At 59.1% G+C, this 12184-nt stretch overlaps 1 protein-coding gene and 1 long non-coding RNA gene across 8 annotated transcripts in view; one reads left to right on the top strand and one right to left on the bottom strand.

The window, feature by feature from the left end:
- NFIX (nuclear factor I X) overlaps positions 1-12184 on the bottom strand; it is an 85893-nt gene that overhangs the window by 63876 nt on the left and 9833 nt on the right. For 2 of the 7 annotated variants that reach the window (XM_070058833.1, XM_070058844.1), the window contains exon 1: positions 2055-2091. The exons of the other annotated variants lie outside the window; for them this stretch is intronic. The gene's annotated coding sequence lies outside the window, so the exon portion shown is untranslated. Of the gene's footprint in view, positions 1-2054; positions 2092-12184 lie in introns of those variants that run through there. 7 annotated transcript variants of the gene reach the window in all.
- LOC138845640 (uncharacterized) lies at positions 2599-5562 on the top strand. The gene is made up of 2 exons (XR_011382856.1): positions 2599-4800; positions 5205-5562. It is a non-coding gene; the product is annotated as an uncharacterized lncRNA (long non-coding RNA).

Genomic DNA, 12184 nt, shown 5'->3' with positions numbered 1-12184 from the left:
GCTGGCTTCAAGGCCTCACGCTTACACTTCTCAGGCCCTAGAGACACGTGGGCCCATCCGGGTTTGGAGAACTTATTCAGAAAGCAGATTACTGACAAAAACAGACACACAAATGACTGGGGATCCCGCAGACGGAGCAAGAAGAAATGTGCAGGAAATTAAAAAAAAATTGGTCACAAAGAGAGGCCCCCACCCCCACCCCCGGGGTAGTTTCCCCCACTTCATTCCTGGCACTTCATAATTCAGGCTTGGTCTGAACGGAAAGGCGGCGGCGGCGACATCACAGTCCCCATCTCATCCCATGGGTCGCTGGCACTGGCCACACTCTCGGGCACGGGCACGGGCAGGAGGGGAGGTAGAGAGAGAGGCTGAAGTAGCAGTCCCACGGGGGGTGGGCAGCAAAGAGCCTCCCCCACCCCCCCAACCCTTGGCTGTTTATCCTAAAGGTGGGTGGGGCCTCCCTTCTCTCTTGGGGTGGGAATGGGGGCAGGCAAGGGGCTCTTGCAACCAGAGCAAAAAAAAAAAAAAAAGCATCCAAGAGTCTGCAAACGCCAGGAATGAAAACCAGAAAAGGCACTTCGCAAGGAGGCTCGGATAATTTGGACAAAGCGGGTTTTTGGCTTGCCTTGGGCCTGTTTCCTTCCAATCGCTCAGGGAAAAAGACGGCCGCACACGCAGGGCTCTCTCCAGCGTCTTCACGCCGGTTGCACGGGCTTGCCCCTCGCCCTGTCCCTGCCGTATTGGGTTCAGGACGGGGTCTGCCTCAAACCAGGCCTCGCACACGCGCGTGTGCATGCGCGCGCGCACACATACACATACACACACACACTTATCTCCTGCAACCACCCCCCCAACACACCCCCACGCCACCCCCGCCTCGCTTCTCTCTGCCTTTTCTCCTCCTGACGACAAACCCGGAGCGGTGGCCTGGGATCGGGCCAACAGGCAGCCTTGTTCTGGCTCCGAAAGCGCCCCTGCTCCAGGCGTATCTTCCCCTCACCCTCTTGGCACAGAATAAAATAGGGTAAGGACAGGGGTATTGGGGATGGCGCTCAGTTCTCCCTAGAGCGCCTGGAAAGTGTTTACTTTTTCAGCTCATCCTCTCCGGGAAATGGGAAACCAAAAAAAAAAAAAAAAAAAAAGAAAGAGAGAGTCTTTAATTCATTATTCAGCTTCAAACTTCCTCGTGTCACCAAGGAGGGGGAGGCCGAGCCGGGGCAGGGGGCAGGGAAGACTGGAGCCGTCCTGGTCCCACTCCTCCACCTCCTCCGGCACGGGACGGGACCACACGGCACACAGGCCCCAGTCGCAAAGTGTCACTCCACAGGTCAGCTTCATAACTCTCTCCAAAGAACTGGGGGGGAAAAAAACGGACAAAAGGCAAGATCGGGGAGAGGCTGGCACACGGGAAAAACACCTTGAGGGCGAAAGAGAAGGATTGGAAAAATATCCCTGGAAGTGAAAGCCCCCGCTTTGGCAATGGGGTATCACACAGTGACCAAAAAACCCGATAGGTGACGCCCTTCCAAGCCTCCTGCCCGAGCCCCGCGAGGATCGGTTGCAAGAGCCCCTTGGTTTGCCAGTTCCTTTCTTAGGGGAATGGCTCAGGTACCCCAGCCCGGCCTGCACCCCCGGGGGCAGGGGAGCCCTCCCGCAGCCTGGAGGCAGCAACCTCTTTCTTGGATTGCTAAGCAACAGGCAGTGCCCAGGGCCCGGGATTTTATTCTATTTTTTATTTTATTTTTCCTTTAAACTGCTCAAGGGTTCAAGGGAAAAGCTGGGCCGACCCAGTCCAGGCTAGCAACTTCACCCAAAAACGTAACAGTTCTAGGAGCTGGGAGGGGCACTTTTCTTTCCTTTTTATCTTTCTTTCTTTCTTTCTTTCTTTCTTTTTCAAATCCCTCAACAAGTACTGCTCTCCCAGCTACTGGATTACCACGATCACCACCCAGGAAACCTCGTTTCTCCGGTGCCCGGCCCCTGCGGAGGCTGGTGCAGGCGCCCACCCCTCGGCCCCAGCCCCGTTCCCTCCACGGCTCCCTTTTCTTTCTCACCCTCTCTCTCCCCCTTCTTCGTCCTCCGGCTCCAACACAAACTGTTTGCACGGGAAATCTCCCTCTATGACCCGATTCAGCACACACAAGGGAAAACTGTGGGCGACAGACTCAACGTCCTAACGAACTTGAGTTAATTAATGCTAAGGAAGAAAAGAGACGCCCTGGCTCTGTTGAATCACGGTTCACTAGCCCTTTCAGTTTGCTGTGGGTGGAGGAAAAAAAAAAAGAGGCTTTTTGGTTCAAATATTTTTGGGGGACGAAGAGAAAACAAAAACAAAAACACCGCAGAAGAGGCCGAGGAGGGCTGAAGCCGCCGGTACCTGCCCGGGGGAGCCGAGCGCCGGCAGCAAGGAGGGAGCCGGGCGAGGGCTGCCCGAGGAGCCGCCAGCCCCTGCCGCTTCTGGGATGGCGGAGGTGGGGGGGGGGGAGGAAGGGAAGGGGAGGGGAGGGCATTACCCGATGGCTCTCAGGGCCCATTCAAATAAATCACTGCTAAAAATTTACACTGTCAGATCAGGAGATAGAAAATAAAAAAAAAAAAAAGGCCCCAACTCAACAACCCGATTTGAACAGAGCCGCGAAAATGGTTTTAACAGGGTAGAGTACTGGAGGGATGGCAAGCATACAAAAAAAAATTTTTTTTAAGTATGCAGGGGAAAAAAAAAAGGAGAGGTGGCAGTGGCGGGGAGGGGGCAGAAGAAACAGCTGCAATGTTGCTTTCCAGATGTTGACAGCAAAATGCAATTGGCAAGGAAGGGCCTCCCTGCCACTCCCGCGCCTTTAGCCCTGGGACGTGCAAACCCTTTCGTCTACACCTAAGTCTCTGCAGGCGGATCTCTGCAGGCCGAGAGCCTCATAGAATGTAGGCCTTAAAAAAAAATATATCAAGCCCTAAATTTTTACAAGCTCTCCCAGCACCCCTAGCGGGGGAGGGCGAACACAAGTTGAGCGGAAGCGATTTCTCTTTCAATATTAGTATTTATTATTATTATTCTTAATTCATTTTGTGACGCACGGCCTGTCCTCCAGCTTTGAGGCTGTGGCCGCCCTGTATCTTTAAAGTCAGCTTTTCCACTGGCACGGGTGGCGAGCAGGCCGCTGCATCTCCTGGATGGGCTGTCACTGAGTGACCAGACCCCGGGGGACTCCACCCAGATTCGCTGCTGCACCGGCCCTGGAGGTTTTGCCGGGCGTCGCCGGTGACACCGGGAGCAGCGAGCATCGAGCGCCGGTGTGTGCACACAGGTCCCAGGGCACAGGGCGCCACTCGTGCGCCCACAGCCCCTCGTCCTCCAGGCACAGAGGGGTTTCTGTGTGTGTGTGTGTGTGTGTGTGTGTGTGTGTCTTGTGTGTCTTCTCTCCCTGCCTGCCCAACTCTGAGCCCATCAACTAGGCAGCAGGTTGGTGGACCAGCAAGGCATGGGTTGGGGACAGGCAGAAGAGCCCGAGTGACAGGAGGGGAGCCAGGGCTCTTCCTCTCACTCTTCCCACGGCGGTGGTGTGGGGTCTCCATGTAGGGGGGGCAGCAGGGAACGGGCCAGGCACTGCGGAAGGGAGAATGAGGTACCCATCAGGGCGGGCTGCCCCCCAGGCCCATCCACAAGAGCCCCCGACAAGGGAGCTGGGAGAAGACCATGGCAGCCAGAGTGAGTGGGCTGCCTCAGGCTAGGCCTGGGGTCCTGGGGCTCGGGCCCCACGGCAGGGAGAGAAGGCTAAACCCTGAGACCCGCCTACCACCCTCCTCCCCTGTCCCTGGCTCCAGCCCCAGCTGGCTCCCTGCCTCCCCACCCACCCCCCATCCCCAACCCTCACTTTCACTAGCACTAAATTTACTTTATCATTTTAAAATTAAATTTTTAAAAAAAGCAGGAAAGAGAAAAACACTGACGGCAAATATACCTCCCACAATATCTCTCCGAGGAGGTGCCTGCTGCTGGTGGTGCTGGTGCTGGTGTGGTGCTGGTGGGGTTTCTGCTTATGTAAAAAGACAAATGCAAGGGATCCCTGGGAAAAACCAAAATCTAAGCACCGAATAACAAGGAAAATAAGAGAGAGAAACATTTAATTAAAAACACCTGAAGCAAAGAAATACCCATACCCCCCGCTCCAGCCCGTAGCTCTGCCGCTGGCGCCCATGGGCACGAACCCCTGCGCCCTATTTCTTGCCCGCTTTCCCTCTGCCTTTCTCACAGAGCACCCTGGCAAGCCCTTCGCTTTCTGTAAAGTCCATCTCACACCTGGAGGGAAGGCCCAAGGCATCCACCTCGCCTACCACCCACCCACCCACCAGGGCCAACCTTCCCAGCCTCCTACCAAAAAAAAAAAAAAAAAAAAAAAAACCCTCCCAGATGACCCCATCGCTCCAGGCTGGGCCCAGCCACTGGATCTGGACCCTGCTCTTCCTCTCCCAAACTCGAGCCCTTTGGGCAGCTCTCTCCCCTACCCAGGGCACGGGGCTGCCCAGGCGGACTCTCCAAGGCCGCATTGCGAGGGGGCTGGAAAGAAAGAACTGTCCAGCTTAATTTAAAACATGCTAAGGGATCTGAGCCCTGCGAGGGAGGGAGCTAGTGAGTGAGCGTGCGGGCGGCCGCGTCTGAAAGTGCTCGGCCCGTTCTTGGGTGGGGTGCGTGGGGTCAGCGGCAGGCTGCGTCCCTTCAACCCGGTTTGACGGTCTCTCCAGCCCACTGCCTGGCCTGGGAAACGCGCCCTGGGCTGGCATCGGGGTCCCGGAGCCTGGCTCTTTGTAAGTCGCTCCAGTGCAGACCAGGCAAGCGGGTCAGGGCCCACGGGTGAGGGGGGGTGGAGAACGGCCAGGCCGGCTGCAAATTTCCTGGCTTGTGCCAGTTTGGGGATTTGCGAATCAGACCGGAGCGGAAGGAGAGGCGGGCGAGAGGGGAAAAGAAGGGAAAGGGAGGAGGAAAAAAAAAAAAAAAGCCCGCATTAAAACTAACCGAAAAAAACTAGCTTTCCGCCCTTAAATAAGACAATGCCGAACGGAGAGAAGCGAGGAGAGAGGTCTTCTTTCTCACTCTTTAATTATTCCAATGCATAGCATTATTAAAAAAAAAAAAAAAACACAAAACCACACACATTAGCCAATGATATATTCTAACCCTCAACAAAGCTGGTATTTTTCTCTGATTACAGACTTTGCCGTAGCAAACGCAGGCTCCCAGCGACAGCAGAAGCGCGCTTCTGAATGAGACAGAATTTTATGAAAAATCATCACACTCCCCTTGCCTTTCTAGAGCGCCTCTTCCGCGGCGGGAGACGCCCGGGGTGCCCCGTGCCCGCTTTCCTGCCAGGCCGACGCCACAAGCTTTGGGGCGCGGGGCTGGTGGCACCCGCTGGCCAGCCACCCCGAGCGTCACGGGGGCGGGGGTGCACCTTTCCCTTTGTGTTTTTTTAACAGTCTGTGCTAACATGCAGCCTCCGTCTCACATGTATTTCTTTTTTTTTTTTTTAATTTAAAAAAGTAATAAAACTCCTTTAAATTAAAAAAAAAGATCTGATTTTAAAGAAAAAACAGATCTGAACAATATAAACAGGACAGAGGAATAAAAGTAGCCAAGCGAGGTCGCGGGAGCTGGGGAGTGGTGCGGGGCGGGGGTGGGCCACCGCCTGGATGTCGGGGTGCCCGGGGTCACCTCCCCCAGCTGCAGCCAGGGCGGGCTAAGTCCCGTGCAAAGTAGAAAAGAGAAGCGCTCAAACCCCAGGAAAGCGCGTTTAAGTAATTCGGGAGCTGGGAAGCTGGGATTCCAGGTGCCGGCAGGTCCCTGGGCGCTTTCTCAGAATGCCCCGGGGCCAGGGGTGCAGACCGGAGCAGGCTTTGGGGGTGGGATGGGGGGAGGGCGGCGGCTCGGGAAACCTCAACCCCCACACCAGCTTCCTCCTCCAACAGGTTAGGTCGGGTGCGCTCGGCGCTCACGTTCTTTTTCCCATTTTTCCAGCTTTTCCACCGGGCTGGTAGCAAGGGGTTGGGGGGGAGCCGTTGACTCGCGCCCCGAATTCCAAGAAGTCAGATTCCCCAAGGGCAGAAGGGTGTGGATCGTAGAAAAGCGCTTGGGGGCTGGGGGGAGGGAGGGGAAGAAATGTTCCACCAAAAATAAAAGAAAATAAAATCGTAAAAAAGCCCACTCTCCCGGCGGGCTCGCAAAGAAGGGAAGTGGGGGAAATGCGCATTTTCTGCCATTTTAGTCTCATTCCATCCCCGTGCTCGCTGGAGGCCAAAGGCCCCCACCCCCCAAGAACCCAGCCTCCCCATGAAAATAAGCCAAAACTTCCCCCCCTCGTAAATTTCCTCGCCTACCATCTCCCAAAAGAAAGAGTCGGCTTTTTGGGGCTGGGGACGTGCCCCGCGGAAGGGGCGATCTGGGGTCTGGGGGCGGCCACCACGCGACGTGGAAGTGGAGCCGGCTCCGCACGGACGCCCCCACCCCACCCCGGAACCCCAAAACTGCCCTCCGAGCCCGGGTCAGTTAACCCGCCCCAACACCGAGCAGCGGAATAGTAACAGGAATCGCCGACGTCGCTTTCCTGGCCAAAGCCCTGAGCGCGCACAGTTCTGGGTCGGGTGTCAGGGTGGGCGCGGGACCAGGCGAGCGGAGCAAAGGCGGCCCCTGACCCCCATAACCTGCTCCCCGCCTGCGCGCCCGCCCCCCGGGAAACCCACCCAGGCTGCGGCTGCTTCCCGTGGCGAGCGCCCCAACGCAAGAGAGCGGGGGTCACTTTTCGGCGGGGCAGGGGTCGCGGGGAGGGGTGAGGCCGCACCCAGGCGAGAGGGAGCCCCAAGGGCTCCCGTCCCCCTTAGACGGCCTGTAGCTGGCGCGCACCGTCGAAGGCCTCGCCTAGCGCGACCGCCCCTTTCAAACCCGGCTCCGGTTTGCCCTCACCTGCCCGGGGGGCTCGGGGCTGGGGTGAGGAGTGGTCCACACCCTCAGCTCAACGCCCGGGTGTCGTCCCTGTCCCCTCACCAACCAGCGGGGGCCCAGCGTGCGCCCCTCATCCGGGAACCTCGACGTAGCGCTTCCCGCCTTTTTGCCGCACGGCCTTTGCGCACGGCCAGCTCGTGACCCTCTAGACCGGCGACCCCCACCAGGGCGCCGGGGGCCCAGGATTTCTACGCGGCCTCCTGCGGTGCGCGCACGATCGGCATCCACGTTCCGCGGCGTGGAAATCGCATGGGTCTCCTCCTGTTTGGGCCCAGGGACGGCCTCCCTACCACCCCCTTCCCGCTCTTGAGCCAGGTGCACGGTGTGGGGGGGAGCAGGGGACGCCACCTTGGAGGAAACCCTTGGGCGGCGGGCACCTGTCGAGGGGCGCACGCAGAGGTTAGCACACGAGGTCCCGGGCTGCAGGTCTCTGCAGGCAGCGCACAGGCAGGCAACTTGGTGATTCATCTGGTCTTGCGGGGTGGAGGGGGAGAAGGGGTTTTAAGTTCACTTGGGATAAGGGTGGGGGCGCAGCCCAGCCTTTCCCCTCGGAGGACCCGGAGGGGACGAGGAAGCCGGGAAGGAGACGCCGAGGACGTTCTCTTTCTTTTTCAGCCGGGTTGTGGAACTCGGGACGGGAGCCTTGGGACGCCCCTCCCCCATGCTCCGGTCCCCTGCCCCACCCGTGCAAAACCACTGTCCCTGGGGGTCCTGAGGTCTGTGACACGCAGGGAACCGGCCTCCACCGGGGCGCACCTACGGGGAACGCGGAGCCCTCAGCGGCCCGAGCTGGACTCATGGTGGTGGTGGTGGTGGGGTGGGGTGGGGGAAGTGGGGAGGTGGAAGTTTCCTAGGAGGGTGGGGGAATGGCAGGCCCGCCACTCAACCCCAGCCGCAGGCACCACACACCGAAAAGCGACTTCTCCGCGCCAGCACCCACCCCCGGCGTTGTGTTCTTGGGCAGGTTATGGGAGACGGTAGCAATGTACAACCCGGGCTTTTCGGCGGTGGGGGTCCCCGGCCTTTAGAAACGCGGGGTGTCCGTGGCGGGGGTGGGGTGGCAGCGGGAGCGAGCTGCGGCTGCATGTCCACGCGTCTCTGTCTGGCGACACGGGTTTCCAGGTTTTGGAAGAAGCCTCGTGGGGGCGGTTGAAATCCAAGTACAACCGTGGCGCGGGTAGGGCGAGGGGGAGCGGCTCTTAACATATAAAAATATATGTGCATAAAGGTAGGAATTTCAAATATAGCACATGCAGGGGCGACACTGGGCAGCAGCAGCTCTGAGGCGTGGCACCTGTGCCCCCGAGGGCTATCTGGGGAGGCTGAGTGTTCCGGGGAGAAACGGGGAGGAGGAGGAGTGGGGTGTGGGGGGTGTTGGGAATTAGGTCTCTCTTTCCAGCCCCCTCCCCCAACAACTTGAATGCGGCTTGGGAGCCAGGTGCCCTGGGCGGCCTGGCAGGTGTGGGGCTCACGTGTGTGCCGGTTGGCGAGGTGCGCGCCCGCGTGGGCCTGGAGCCACGTGCGCGGGCACTAGAGGCTCTTGCAGGCTCACGGACGCACCCGCCCGGGGAGGGGGCCAGGAACCGCGACGGGGGCGCGGGGCAGTACTTGTGCCCAGTACCCTAATCTGGGCTCCCACATAGTGCATGCTAAGGATCCCAAATCTGGAGCCGAACAGAGGAGTTTATGGGTGTGTGTGCGCCGGGCAGCCTAACTCAGCGTTGGGGGCTGGGGGGCGTCACGGTTGGGTGTGCGTCTCATCTTCGAATGGGCTCCCGGTCCGGGGGTGGGGGGCGCGGGCTGGAGCCACAGTGCCCCCAAAATGCTTTTGTGCACGCGCGCGCCTCGGGAACTCTGCTAGAGTTCTGGATAGAGGCGCGCGTGCGTGCGAGCTGCTGGGTCCCCGTCCGCGCCGCTGCCGCGCAGGGGGCGCCCTCTCGGTGTAGCCACGTGCACCGGGGCCGCTGTCTAGACCCAGCAGAGCCCGGATCTGGCCCCCAAGCCAGCGGGCCAAGGGGCAGGGACGGCAGCGGCGGGCCTCGGCGGGTTGTCGTTGGAGCCCGTGTTGGTTTTGGCTGAGGCGACTCCAATAGGGGAAGCCCCGGGGAGCAGGCAGGGAAGCAGGGGGTGGGGGGAGCGGTGTGGACTGGAACAAAGAGGAAAGGCGCGCTGGAGAGGAGGAGAAGGAAGAGCCTTGAAAAGCAGAGGGCCCCGGGGTGGGGGGTTGGGGTAGGAAGGCGGCCAGCCTGGAGATGCTGAGACCTGGCCTGGGTTAGGGGAGCCCTGGAGCGCACAGTGGCCAGGCCACCTGAGCAGTGTCCCAAGACTTTGCTGCCTTCCAGGACCTAGCTGCAGCCTACACGTGGGATCCCCCTTAGGACTGCAGGCTGCCACCAACGCGGGCCACAGGGCAGCCCCCAGCTCCCCAGCAGCCCCCACACATCCAGGCACTCAAAACCGGACCCCCTTCTGATGCGCCCACACTGCCTAGTGGCTTCTTAGTGGCCACGGGTAACAGTAGGGCTGGAGGGGCACAGCTCACTTCTCCTCAGCCATGATTGATGGTTTGAGCACCCTGGGGTGTGAAGCTAGCAGGCTCTTTCCCCTGTTTCTGGCCCTGGGCTGTTGGAACCTCAGTCCCCCCCCCCCACATGCACACACTGGGAAGGGAATTCCTGGGGAGCAGGCTGCAACAGGGCACCCTGCGTTGCCCAGAGGAAGGTTGCAAAGGTGTTTGAAGCCTTCAACCTGCTCCTGGCTGAGTGTTACCCCTGCTACCCTCCCTGGGGAGCGCCGTGACCTTGGCACTTGACCTTGTGGCCTCTGTGTGCTCATCTGTAAAACAGGTTACTCATACCTGCCTCATGCTGGGAGGGTCACGGGAGGTCGCGGATGCCCGCCTGCCTGCCTGCCCGTGCGCCCGTTCGCTCTGCCATCGGTGGCTGTTAATTTTATTGTGAGGGATCTGTGACAAGCTGTGACACTTGGTGTGATCGCGTGAGGCTGGCTGTGTGTGCGATTGTGCCGCTGTATGTGTGTGTGTGTGACAGGTTGTGTGTGAGACTGTGCGTGGACGACAGATTGTGCCGGTGTGCGGCGGTGCCTGTGACAGGCTGTCACCACGCGACAGACTGTGGGTGGCGGGGTGTTGCAGGCGTTGACTGTTGAGTGGAGATGAGGCAGTGCATGTGGGGCTGGGGCTGGGGGACCCCAAAAGCCTACCTTGGTGAGGATCCCAGTAGGTGACTTGGATTACCTCGGGGTGGGGACAGAAGGGGGTTGGGGCAGGGGTCAGCCTAGTGTATCCTTGGCCTTGACCTTTCTACTTGTACTCCACGGGGGCCCCCCTTGTCTGCGAGCCTTAGAGGTCAGAAAATCCTACGACAGAGGCCCCTGGTGAAGAACCCAAGTGCCCAGCCTTCAGCTTCAGGAAGGTGGTCAGGGACCTCAGGGCACAGAGGCCCCCAGGCCTGGCTGACTCGGGACACAGGTGCATGTGTTTGTGCCTGTTTCCCACACTTTCCCTGGGGTCCAGGCCTGGGCAGGACAGGGAAGGAGAGGGAGTTGCAGGAAAGACATACAGTGAGAAGAGAGAGAAAAGAAGAAAGGGGAGAGGGGAAAGCCAGAGAGAGGAAAGACTGGCAGGGAGAGGGGGTGAGAGACCAGACCCTGTGGGCCCTCCTGTGGATGTGGGGATCCCTGAGCCACTTGGGGGGCAGGCCTCCAGGCAGGATGGAAACACACACACACACACACTCACAGAGTCAGGACAGGCAGCCAAGCCTCTGGATCGTGGCTTGGGGGCCAGGCCCCTTAGCAAGGGGATTTCAAAAAGTTTGTGGAAAATCTACATCTTTTCATTCCATCTGATCATAAATTCCCCGGAAGCCCCCAGTGCACAGCATCCAAGCCCCCTCACTTCCTTCCACGAGGATGTTTCAAAAGCCTTGTGGAAAAGCGAAATTCAAAAGATGCGTGCTTGTGTGTGTGTGTGTGTGTGTGTGTGTGTTTGCCCTGGTTCCCTCCAGATTTTTTTAAAGATGGATTTATTTGAAAGGGAGGGTTGCAAACATAGAGGTCAGCTGGTCCTCCCCCCACATTTTGAGATTTATGCACATATTTGGGGGGTCATTAAAAAATCCATGGGAAATGCATATGAAGAAAAACAGCTATATCCCCATGGATTGCAGGATTTTTTTGCAGCAAAATAATGCTATGTTTGAAAATAATACTATGTTGGATTGTTCCGTGAACTTTCTGGAAGTATCTGCTTGTGGCTGGAGAAACTGAGGCAGAGAGGACTTGAGCAAGCACACACCCCACCCTGAGGCCGCTGGGATTCTCAGCACATTGGAAAAATCCTGGAAGTGTGGGCTGGGGCTGGGGGTAGAGGGAGTGACATGCCCCCACCCCTGCTGCTGGGCCTTCTTGGGGTGTCATGGCTCTCTGCGCCCCACTCGGCACAGGCCTCTGTGTGTGTCTAGTGTCCGTTCAGGGCCAGCCTCTGCCACCAGGGGCAGGGGAGGGGGGAGCGGAGGGGGGGAAGTGGCGTCAAGGCACCCCCCAGCCTGCCCCCCCCCCCGAAAGTGTGTCTTTGATACTTGCAGCCTCGGCAGCGAAAAACAAGTTTCCACAGGGCCACTTTGGGTTCAGGCCAGGTCGTCCTCAAATAACATTAGAAGTTACTTAGCAAACTTTGTGTAGTGCCGACAGAGGCGCGGGCAGCAGCGGGCTGGGGGGGGGAGGGGGGAGGAGGGAGGGGGTGGGGAGGGTAGTAAACCGGTTCCACCAAAGTCCCTTGCCCACCCCCACCCCGCCTCTGCTGGTGGTGGTGGTGCCCAATATGGGGTTTGGTCCCCCAGCCAGAAGGAAAGCAAGGTGCTGGCCAGCCCATGCCTTGAACTTGGGCAGAAGTGCCTGCTAGGATCTTCCTGTGGCTCAGAGACCCACAGGGTTGTCAGAAAGGGAAAGGACTTGACTCCGCTGCCCAGTTGTGCCACCCTTGGGGCTAAAGGAGGATGCGGGTGGATCCAGCTGGCTTATAGTGTAGACCCCTCCAGGCAGGCACACACACACACACACACACGCGCGCGCGTGTGCGCATGCAGGCACGCGTGTGCATGCACCCGCAAAGCCCTGGTGCCCATATGCCTGTCCCCTTCCCCCTACCCCCCACCCCACCAAACCCGCATCTCC

This window comes from Oryctolagus cuniculus, chromosome 16 (genome assembly GCF_964237555.1).
Source record: "Oryctolagus cuniculus chromosome 16, mOryCun1.1, whole genome shotgun sequence".
NCBI lineage: Eukaryota > Metazoa > Chordata > Mammalia > Lagomorpha > Leporidae > Oryctolagus > Oryctolagus cuniculus.
The sequence above is the reverse complement of the archived record's forward strand: the minus strand, read 5'-3'. Positions and strand labels throughout refer to the sequence as shown.